This window comes from Triticum dicoccoides, chromosome 4B (genome assembly GCF_002162155.2).
Source record: "Triticum dicoccoides isolate Atlit2015 ecotype Zavitan chromosome 4B, WEW_v2.0, whole genome shotgun sequence".
Classification (NCBI taxonomy): domain Eukaryota; kingdom Viridiplantae; phylum Streptophyta; class Magnoliopsida; order Poales; family Poaceae; genus Triticum; species Triticum dicoccoides.
In genome coordinates, this window is record NC_041387.1 from 218,721,414 (window position 1) to 218,730,706 (window position 9,293).

A 9,293-nucleotide genomic window follows, 5' to 3' on the forward strand; every position below is an offset into this window, starting at 1 on the left:
TATGGTCATCTATATGATTAGACCGTGCCGCTTCACTAGACTTTCCTGAACCATCCATTTGATCCCCACGGTCGTGACACCACTTTCTAAACAAAAGTTTCCAAAATCCAATGCGGAACCAAGCAGTAAGAGAAATTCATCATGGTAATTATTAGTCGAAAACCAAAGTGGAACGGAGAGAACGGAGAGTCAGTTACAATGACAAAATTGTTGAGGAATCATGTTGAAAGAACAACATTCTGTGTCATAAATATCGTATATAGAGATTTTTCATGTATCGACGCTTTTGATTCAATTATGAAAGTACGCTGTACTGGACTTGCACCCCTAGTTACGCAGAAGTGCAAGCACAGAAGCGGATGACCGGACCTTACCAACATACTCAAAAAAGTATTCTATACTGGGGTCTGTGCTCTTGACAAGCAGTGTTTCCAGTCTAGCTGTGTCAAATCGGGTGTGAAGTGTCCTTCTAGGTTCTGGCTGGTAGAGCAGAGGACTAAAAATCCTCTTTAGTTTCATGCATGGGACTCTAAATCCCAATTGCGCTAGCTCTGTGGTTCGATTCCACAACAGAACGAACAATGAATGAATGTGGGCGGTCAACCAGGTAAGCCTGTGCCTAGGAAAGAAAGGACTAGGGAGGGATTGAGAGAAGCTTTCACAGTGGAAAATGCAAAAAAGCATATCGTTCTTAGAAATTGTGGAATTTTACTCAGTTAGAGCTATGGTTTAGCATCAAGAGGGAAGTTTTGTAAAAGCAACAGGAAGAATTGCTCAGATACCCGTGAGCGTATATAACTTGGGTCGTGTTATAAATGCTCTGGCTAAACCTATTGATGGGAGAGGCGAAATTGTAGCTTCCGAATCTTGCTTAATTGAATCTCCTGCTCCAAGTAGAATTTCCACGCGTTCCGTATACGAACCTCTTCAAACAGGGCTTATTGCTATCGATTCGATGATACCAATAGGGCGCGGTCAGCGAGAGTTCATTATTGGGGACAGACAGACTGGCAAAACAGCAGTAGCCACAGATACAATTCTAGAGAAAAAAGGGCAAGGTGTAATATGTGTTTATGTAGCTATCGGTCAAAGAGCATCCTCCGTAGCTCAAGTAGTAACTACTTTCCATGAGGAGGGGTCCATGGAATACACTATTGTAGTAGCTGAAATGGCGGATTCACCTGCTACATTACAATACCTCGCTCCTTATACGGGAGCAGCCCTGGCTGAGTATTTTATGTACCGCGAATGGCATACTTTAATAATTTATGATGATCTCTTCAAACAGGCACAAGCTTATCGCCAAATGTCCCTTCTATTAAGTCCCGGCCGTGAGGCTTATCCAGGGGATGTTTTTTATTTGCATTCACGCCTTTTAGAAAGAGCCGCGAAATTAAATTCTCTTTTAGGCGAAGGAAGTATGACCGCTTTACCAATAGTTGAGACTCAATCTGGAGACGTTTCCGCCTATATTCCTACTAATGTAATCTCCATTACAGATGGACAAATATTCTTATCTGCGGATCTATTCCATGCCAGAATTCGACCCGCTATTAATGTGGGTATTTCAGTTTCCAGAGTAGGATCCGCGGCTCAAATTAAAGCCATGAAACAAGTAGCTGGCAAATCCAAATTGGAACTAGCTCAATTCGCAGAGTGACAAGCCTATTATTCGCCTCTGCTCTTGATAAAACAAGTCAGAATCAATTGGCAAGGGGTCGACGATTAAGGGAATTGCTTAAACAATCCCAAGCAAATCCTCTCCCAGTGGAAGAGCAGATAGCTACTATTTATACCGGAACAAGAGGATATCTTGATTCGTTAGAAATTGAACAGGTAAAGAAATAGTTCAATCACCCCAGAATCGTCGAAATCCCCTCGAAATGGAGAGCGGCGCAAGTCTCACACTCTTTCTCTCACTCTCTATCCTCTGTCTTTCAGATTTTCCCCTCGTAGCTGATACAGTGAAGTATTATTATGTAAGGGAGCTGATCCACAGGATTCAATGGTGAATTCTGATTTCCCCAGAGACTGAACCAAAGGAGAAGAATAGAATAATTCACTGGTGCAGGCGGAGCAGCAAACCTTCGTAGAAAAGGGAGAAAACCTGAAAAAAACCGGAAGTCTTGGCTGTATGACAAATGCTCAAATAATTGAGCTGCGTATTCAGATCCAAACGATCAAGAGAGGATCCCAGACTGCTCAAGATTATCTGCACAGGATCAAATTCCAGTCTGATCAACTTGCAGCAGTAGGAGAACCTGTGACAGACAAAGATCTTGTCTTGTACACACTTGGTGGATTAGGTAGAGACAGCCACTGATCAGATTTAGCTGACCTCAGAGGGGACTGAGATGGTGGAGAATAGCCACCAAGGAGAGTGGCATAAGACATCATATCCAAGGACCAAGAGAGCTGCAAATAAGATGAAATGTAAGTCACCAGTCAAAGCCATGAGGAAGAGCTCAAGGATTCAGGACACTGGGCTGACCATCCAGGAGAAGGTGACACAGAGGGTATCACAAAAGAATCTGGAAGGTAATCCCTCTTGCTCCAAAAATGCTTTTGCTATCCTAAATGCTGTCCCTAATACATATTATTATGAGATTGCTTCCAAAAAGTAATATTAAACTAAAAGGATCCAATGAAGAACCGGGGAATAGCTTATATCCAGTCCTTCTCTATGACTTGCCGAATAGACTTATTCGCAGCCATACATTGTCTTATTTAAAAGAGTCCCCTGTCTCGTGAACGATCGAACTTGGTAAACTTTGAAATAATCGTTTAGATAGCATTAGCCGCTTTTCTTCCTTTTCTCTGCCAGTCTTTCAAGTTCTCACCCTCCCAGAAAAGAAGGGAAAGTCTTCTTACTAGCTAGCTTTTATATCTCGCGAATAGGGAGTTAAGGAGTGCAACTATAACCTATTTGTCACAAAGTTCAATACTCTCTAGAGGAGGTAAATCAATGGATATGGGTACGCCTGGTTGAAGCAGCCCCTACACTTCTATGGGTTGTTCCAGCCTCTGCTAGTGGGTGGTTTTTCATTTCTACAACAGGTCCTTGGTTCAAAAAAAGCTTATGAGTTGAGTTCGTCGTCAGCTACAGATTGGGGGCAGCATTCTTAGATTACTTGACTTGCTGCTAGCTTAGAGGAGAGAAAAAAAATCCTGCTTTCATTTACCTTTAAGTCTGAGAGAAGGTTTTTTCTTTCTATTAAAAGATCACAAATCAGAGGGGTGATCAGTCCTCTTTCAATCCTTCATCTTCTTATGAGTAGCCGCCACAGGGGGTCCTCAGTCTGAATCCTCCACTAGCATTGGACCAACAGTCAGTCTAGCTCTCGCACTTATCCAATTTACTTATCCTTTCAGGGCAAGGTCGGAGTAATAGGAAAATACAATTTCTTTTGTTGCATGCGGACCCACTTGTGAGACTGAAGAAATTGAAGCTAAATGACAATCTTAACCTACTTGCTTACATGATCCTTAAGAAACTCTGGACTTTTGCACCTTTCTGTCTAGCTTGAGTTATCTTTGAGTTCTCTCCCCTCGGCAAAGTGGATAGGAAAGAGTCTTGCTTCCATTCCACTAGCCAAGAATAAGGAGAGTGACTTTCTCTTTTGAACCTCTTAAGCTGACTTGAAAAAAAAGTGGTACACCCCTCAGAGATATAGGGACCGCCATGCTCGTCCACTTTCTTGATAAACAACTCGATGCATTTTCTCTTCCTTGCCGCTGAGACTGAGACATATCAAAAAGATCTATTCCTAAAAGGAGATTGGGATCATCCTGTGGTTACCGGATGATGGGAATAACTAAGCATAAATTTTGAAATGAGCACGAAATGTCTATAAATGAATTTTCTCATTATTCGTTATTTCCGGGTCTTTTCATTGCATTCACTTACAACAAGAAACAACCACCAGCGTTTGGTGCAGCACTTGCATTTTGGTGCATTCTTCTTCCTTTTCTTGGTCTTTCGTTCCGTCATATTCCAAATAACTTATCTAATTACAACGTATTAACCGCTACAGCACCTTTTTTTTTATCAAATTTCAGGGACATGGTCTAATCATGAGGGTAGTATTTTATCATGGTGTTGGATCCCCAGTTTTTATGGATTCCTTTTTTGTTACCGGGGTCGACCCCAAAGCCATAATGTCTCAAAACGAAGAGGCTATAGAGAAATTTGATTTTTTCCTTTGTCTCGAACTTCATGAAGAACTCCATTCTATCTCTCCAACAAAAAAGTTGGGCTGCGCCCCAGTTGTACACTCCCTTCGTTCGGAGAACCCTTGTTGATTCTGAACTTCGTTCGCAAAGTAAGCATCCTTTTAACAGGACAGCCCTTTTTAATGCGCCGCTTGACCCTGTTTTGAAAATGAGCTTTGCTCTTCTGGGCGCTGGGCGCTCCCGTGGTTCGCGATAAGGAAAAAGGCCTAATCTTTTGTTACATCTGGCACGAGATGAAAAAGAGAGAGCTTCGTCTATCAATGAACAGCATATTGACGGAGCTCTTGGCATTGCTTTGTTTTTCTCTCCTTTCCTATCAGCGAGTTCCGATCCTTTTGTTCGAAATTTCTTCGTTCGTACCGAACCCCTTGCAGAATCAAATCCAGTTCCACAAGATCCTATATCAGCTATACATCCTCCTTGCATTTATGCCGGAGATGTCGCTAGTGCTATGGGCTTTGGGTTATGTAGATCAAAAATGATGAATGGGATTGTGGCACTCCACTCGCCGCCAATGCGGAAGGATGCCGCCGAAAAGAATGGAACGCGGCTTCGCTCTTCTGGATGCGTCGGATCCCATATAAGAAGCTCGCTCTTTACCCGATCATTCAAACATTTTGTGGGCGGCGCGCCTGCTCTATTGTTGCGTAGCAATAGAAGCCTGCTCATGCAGCTTCGGCGGCGCTTTTTCGCCTTCTCTTCGCTCTGGACAGGAGCGCTAATGGACACGGGGAGGGAGCAGGCGAAGCGTGTCGTTCGTAATGGAAAGTAAGACACCACTACTTCGCCTCTTTGTTGGACCGCCGGCGCGAACACGGTGGTCTCTGACCAGGACCAGGAACCAATTTGAATTTGGATCTTGACATGTCGGTTGTTTTTAACCGTAGGCATCTCGCCAGGAAGTTGGTGGGCTCATCATGAATTAGGTCGGGGTGGCTGGTGGTTTCGGGATCCCGTAGAAAATGCGTCTTTTATGCCTCGGGTATTAGCCACAGCTCGTATTCATTCAGTAATTCTACCCCTCTTCATTCTTGGACCTCGCTTCTGAATATTTTGACTCTTCCATGCTGTGTCTTAGGAACCTTTTCAATACGGTCCGGATTGCTAGCTCCCGTTCATAGTTCCGCTATAGACGATACACGAGGAAGATTTTTATGGCGGTTCTTCCTTCTAATTACAGGCATATCTATGACTCTTTTTTACCAGATGAAGCAGGAGGCATCGGTCCGTAGAACCTATAAAAAAGAGATGGTTGTGGCGCGAAGTACTCTTGTGCACCTACGTCACTCGGCTCGCGCACAACCCCGCCCCGTTATGTTATGTTATGGAAGAATTTAGCTTCTTGCTGGGCTGGTTATTCAGAGCCAGCAACTGGCTGCCGGATTTCGTCCCATCCGTAGCGCTTCGGAAGTCACTCTGGCGTGGCGCTGCTGGATACTTCTGATCAATAGGAATAGGAGGAAAAAAAAGCTTATGATGAGCATCTATTGGAGTCGATCATTTCCAAGATCTAATTCTAGTTTCTTATTATGTAGTGGAAACGCCTCACAATCTTCAGTTTTACGCTCACGCTTAAGGGAAGAAATGTTCTTGGTCGATGCAGGCCCTGGTACCCCCAAAATTTGTATGCAAGATGAGCTTACAGGACTGCCAATCAAGCGAGCCACCAGGTTTGAGAATAAGGTGGGATCCAAGAATGTAGTGGCTGGTGAGTCACTGATCAAAAAGCGGATTTTTGAGAGATTCTTCATCGATCTAGTGGCCAGTGAATCACTGATCAAAGAGCGAGCAGCTGCCAGGTTTAATGATTTTGTGGGATCCCTGGATGTAGCGGCTGGCGAACGGCTTCTTCTTCCACAAAGATTCAGACAAAACCGAGCTTGGATAGAACTGAAGAAGATTTGGCGAATGAAGAAAAAGGTCAAAGGGTTTATTATAAAAAAATCAAAGGAGGTTATTCAATAGCCATCGCGGGTTTCACTACTTTTCTTCCATTCAAAAAAGCTCTTCTAAAAAAAAGGATAGCGAATGATCGATTCACCATTGATAGCATTAACCCTAAAAGGAGGGATATTGTGATAATAGCGACAGATCAAACAAGAACTTGATGAAAAGATAGAAAAAAATTATGAAAATCCGAAGCCCACCTTAATCCATTTTGTTGAGGATCTTGCACTTATTCCGGCCCTATATTTACATAGCCAAGAAAGGCTCTAGCGATCATGCGTGACTGGCGGAGCGCCTATCGCCCTGGCACGGCACTCTAAAATGCATGTTGGGTTGGGCCAGCAAGAAGACTTTGACTAGGGAGACGAAGAATGGAATTGAAGAAGGCAGCATAGTCTAAGATAACAGAATGGAACACCAACCAACAAGTAAGTGGTGGATTTGGATGGAGTCTCGCAGAAGAAGAGTACGCGCTCTAGCGCGCCCCAAGACGTCAGTCCTTTTTCTGCTTGCTGGCCAAGGTCAGTTTACTGAATCCCCCTTCCAACCACCAACCCAATCTCCATTCCTTGATGAGAAATGAGCAAGACCATATGTTTATCAAAAATATAGCCCCTATATAAACCTAGCCCTTACTACCTGAACTTCTTACCTTCAAATAGGACTAACTGCCCGAACCCGCTTGCTTATCTTCATCGATCTAATTAAGTTAAGCAGTGGTTATTTTTTTTAAGTGACTAGAACTTCTATCAACTACTATTCTAGCACCCAGCTGTGCCATGTGTTTATTCTATTCTATTCTATTCTTCAGGTATTCCTTTGAATAACTCATCTTTTCAGGTAAGACAATTTGAAGATCTTCTTAGTCAGCCTATCTGTATTCTTATCCTCTAGTGCGGATCCAATCAGACTTTATAAAGCCAAGGCCTGACATCCATTGTGGGGATCATCTTTTATCGGGAGACATGGCCTGGTGGTTTCTGATCGAGATTCCTAATCAATAGGGTGAAGAGCTCTTCGCATGATCTGGTCCTACCTTTTGTCTACGCTATTTTTTGTCCCTTCTCAGCTGCTGTCCTTACTCTGGATAAATTGGAACATATTGATTCCGTTCGTTCCCGCCCTTCGCTTCAGGCCATAGTGGTTCTGAATTATTTCTATACCCCTTTGATGATGCAGCCTCTGACTCTCGTGGGTAAACTCCTACTTGATTAGTTAGAACTTCTCTGTCTCAACTCATGGACCTATCTATCTTCTTCTTTTTAAGAGATAGGGGTTTGCTATTCTCACGGATTGCTCATATTTATTTACCCCATTGAATAGTTTTTGCCTTGTTTCAGCCCTTCCTTCATCTGAACCTTCCAAGTACTAATCTATCTTTATGGGGAAGACCCTTCATCTGACCTCCGGGCTACCCTGTCAATTGTAAAAAGTAGTTGAGTCGTGTCTCGCAGGAGCAAAAGGAGTGAAATGAGGACGTAAGCCCCCTAGGTCTTCCTCTTCCTTCTAAACTAATTGCTTTCGCTTGACTCTTCCAGTCAAAAAGTATACTGAGTGGTTGAAGGAAAGCGAAAAGGAATGGCTTTTTCATGTACCAGATCCGGTGAGCCAGACATCAAGCAAAAATGGACATACAATCAAAGAGTAAGGAGCAGTTATTTGCAATGACGGGTGGATTGGTCAGAGCTGCAAGGAGAGACTCGGTTATGGCGCGATAAAGAGCTTGCTTCAATGCTCGGATTCAGGTAGAAAGTAAGAGCAGTAGCATATTCATAGGAGAGCTTTGTACTTGAAATTAGTAGTCCCGGTAGTTGGAAAAAAGCTCTGAATACAGATTCAAAGCATCAAGATAGGTAGTCCTATCATTAGTTGGCCAGTCATAGCAATTTAAGTAGAAAGCTTGCTTCGGGATCAGATCATTCAACTAAAGCTGTCAGGCCGGGTAGGCTTTGAGGAACATTGGGGGTTCCTTATGTTGTGACTGAGCAGATATGTCTATTGTGCCCGGCAAAAACAGATTTGCAAGGAGTTTGCCAAAGGCTTTTTCATTCGGAAAAAAACAATTTCAAGTATATTTCCCTTCTCCATTCTCTCCTCGGATGATTGCCGCTTGTGTGAATTTCATTGCTGTGGGTCCCATGTGTGCTCGAATAAGATTGTTTTAGGATTCTATTTAGTTGAATTTCTTGACTCCGCGGTGCTGGTTATCGAGTTTATGGCGCCGCCGACCATCCAAAAAGTCAAAGATGGCGTCGGCATTTACTTATTATGCTCTCTTCTAATAGTGGTCCCTTGGTATTCAGGTTGTAAAATCCTGATAGGAAAGTCGACTGTTATACCTTGTTTTTGTAATGGCCTATCTTCTTTAAAAAGCCGAAAGATAAGAATTTCGCAAAACTTTTGCGTTCCTTTTTCTTTGAAAAGAAAACCTTACCATTTTTGGGCCGCTGTTACCATTTCCATTTCCTGAACCTAAACCTAACTAATACTTAGTTGTTTCCATTTCCTCATCTGGTGATAGATCCTAATCTTCTTCTGGCTCAAATCCCTTTTTCATATCCAGGGCAGGCTTTAGGTACGCTTTAGTTTGAAATCATTAAAGATATGCTCGACCTCGTTTATGTCCATGGTATCATCGTACGTACATTCTACTATCAACCAGATGAGATAGGGCTTTGAAAGGTCAGAGTCAGTCTCCTCTTTTTCTTTTAGGTGGTTTAGCAGTTCCCCAACCAGCTTTCTCCCCGAGAAAGCCTTCCTGAGATTCAAATAAAAAGGTTTGAAGGTTGATCTCTGGGATCAGTGATAGTTCGGAACCAGCAAAGGGAGGCTGAAAAGCCGTAGTGCTAACGCACGCCCTGTAGTTTTGAAGCTAAAAAGATAGCAGCGAGCTCCGCGTCGAAAAGCGAAGCGAGCCGCGCTAGCGCGCTACTCTTCCTTTATGAGCGAGACTCTATCCAGATCTACTGATCTAAGAACTCCGCGAGCGAACTGAGCAAGCCATGAGGCGCCTATCGGCAAGGCTTGGAAAAGCCTTAAGTTTAGGCTCCCTTCCTTCACTGAACTGATTCACCCGGGTCCAAACCTGCTGAACTAGCTAATTTTCCCTTTAT

The 9,293-nt window shown here is 43.3% G+C and overlaps 2 pseudogenes; both read left to right on the forward strand.

Moving 5' to 3' along the window:
* The first annotated feature begins 589 nt into the window (after nt 1-589).
* Nucleotides 590-1,863, forward strand: LOC119292629 (annotated as a pseudogene).
* Nucleotides 1,864-4,994: 3,131 nt separating this feature from the next.
* Nucleotides 4,995-5,634, forward strand: LOC119293556 (annotated as a pseudogene).
* The last annotated feature ends 3,659 nt before the right edge of the window (nt 5,635-9,293 follow it).